Source organism: Montipora capricornis, chromosome 6, assembly GCF_036669925.1.
Source record: "Montipora capricornis isolate CH-2021 chromosome 6, ASM3666992v2, whole genome shotgun sequence".
Taxonomy (NCBI): Eukaryota; Metazoa; Cnidaria; class Anthozoa; order Scleractinia; family Acroporidae; genus Montipora; species Montipora capricornis.
Window position 1 is genome coordinate 14,496,906 of NC_090888.1, and position 2,500 is coordinate 14,499,405.

General features: G+C 39.0%; 1 protein-coding gene across 1 annotated transcript in view; it reads left to right on the forward strand.

Moving 5' to 3' along the window:
* Nucleotides 1-2,500, forward strand: part of LOC138050903 (uncharacterized) — a 261,256-nt gene that overhangs the window by 244,998 nt on the left and 13,758 nt on the right. The gene's annotated exons all lie outside the window — the stretch shown is intronic.

Genomic DNA, 2,500 nt, shown 5'->3' on the forward strand with positions numbered 1-2,500 from the left:
TTACTATTTAACGTAAAAGCAGATGATGATGATTTTATTTGTTCAGGTAGCTAGGGAGTTCCAGAGAGTACAGTAGATGCAGAGTATTCAAAGGCCCGGTCCCCATGCGAGCGAGTTCTAGAAGGGGGGATGGGTGATGCTAGCTAAAGGAGAGCAGGAAGGTCAACAAAGTGTACGAGTGCAACGGCGTACATTTATCAGGGAGTTTATGTATTCAAGTAGCTTATGAAGATGTGTTTCAGAAGCCTGACCCCAAGCACAGATACCATACACATGTAGTTCAGATAGGGTAAAATTAATTAAAGAGCGGAATAGGATGAGGAGTTTTTAATGGTTGGCTAGTATTTGAGTTGTTATCTATTATTCTAATTTATAATAAAGTTTCTATATAATGCGCGCTCTCATTGGTTTAAACAGCGTGTTTTATGAGAGTACAAAGCACGGAACAAACGAAATCTCACGCCATCAACCGCAGAAATGGCAGATGAATTTCCGAATTTTTCCTTGGGTATTATTGAAGCTGTCAGTTAAAGACTTGCTCAAATATTCTGTCAAGTGCTTTGGATGGAAGACCTCAGCCGTCGCCCATCATTTAATTTTAAAAGATTTGCGACGTTTGTGTAAATGGTACCGACGAAAGCCCCACGTACCCTGCCACTTGAATAAAGTTCTGCGTAGCTGGCTACGCGGTACGCAGAAACTAATAAATTCAAGTTGAAGTATGTGATTTATTCAAAACAGTATTTCTCGTTCTTAAAGCGTCACTCGCGAATTAAGTAGTGATCAATTGTGAATTTTACGGTTAGATTAACTACATTTTTCACGAGATCGTGTCAAGAAAATAGCGCTCGTTGCAGTGATTAGGTCTAAGCACTCTTAAACATTTTAGCTTTTCAGTTTACGGTTACTGTTCTGTTGTAAAGCACTTAAGAAGCACTTAAGAAGCGGCTAGAGCACTCAAGAGGTAGGGAGAAACACTCACCTATCGGCCCGTGTTTCCCCCTACACTTCTTTCGCGCTTTAGCCGCTTCCTGTGTGCTTTACAACAGAACAGAGCACAGTCAAGGCTTCTTTATTTGTTAAATTGGGATGAAAGCATAGAGCCTTTTGGTGTGGACGAAAGATGATATAGTTATTATAGATTTTTCGGCCTTCGAGGTTAGTTTATTGACAGCTAACCACGTACACACTGTGGAAAGCTCTTCGTTGATTTCAATTTCAAGTTTTTACTCGTGGATATATCCACGAGTTTTGGCGAGGTTCTTTATGCAAATGTTTACTCCTGCATAACCGGAAGTTTGATCTGATTAGCCAATCATAACACAGCTTAGAAAGCTGTGACTTCCTGTTCGCTGCGTTGTGCGCCGCCATTGCTGCCATCTTTCACTCACCAACTCGAAGACTTTAATACATGTCGAAATGCCATCGACAGACACATGGTGAGAAGACAGTCTCTGTCGATCCCCTAAGCTCACGGGGGATTAATAAATTCCTTTTGGAAGGTGATTTCCATTTGGAGAGTGACATCGAAGCTATCAAAGTATATCAATAGAGTTAACTGAATAGAGGGTAATGTGAAGTGCTGAAGTGCTAGATTTCTATCCCATGTGAACCATGTGAGCGTTAGCCCTACTGATGGAAATGGGCCCACACAAGGACAGTCCCTGTCCTTGTGTGGGCCCACGGCGCTCATGGAAAACAGGCTTTTTGCATTGTATATACTTAATTGAACAATTTTAATACTGTAATTTCGTTGAATCAATGTAACTTAGGTTTTTTATTTTTAATGCCTGATGAATTTTTTTAAAACCGTGTATAAATAAAGATTGATTGATTGATTAGAACCCACAAATGACCAGCTCCCAACGTCAGTGTCAAAAATTGCGATCATAACTGTGAGGATCATAGCTTCACTTGATTTCATATCCACAGTTCATATATGATCCATTTCATATATCATTTCATCGTTGATTCCTTCCTCACGGGAACATTAGAACCTACAAATGACCAGCTCCCAACGTCAGTGGCAAAAATTGCGATCATAACTGCGAGTATCATAGCTTCACTTGATTTTACATCCTCAGGTCATATATGATCTATTTCATGTATCATTTCATCGTTAATATGGAAAGTGCTTCTCTAATTTTTGGACGGTGGTAATTTTAATAGGAATAGATAATACTTAAGTTGATTAAAATCAGTGCCATGTAAATAATCGCCTAAGCGTTTTCAGACTTTTTAGTGTGAAACATGTATTAGTGGGGAATCAAACTCTCTCGCACATGAAAGTTGTTTCACTTGAAAAAATTTTATTTTGCAAGATACAGCCATGAATTATAAGTCAAATTGATCGTTGAATTGTGTACTTTGCAGACAATATATTTCCTTTGAAAATTAAATTAAATTGTTCACAACTCGTTGGTTACAACACGAAAAACAAAGTTGTGTTGTCTACTCGCAGGCCGAGGGCCGAAATTGATTAGTTTTGAGTTCTTTCACT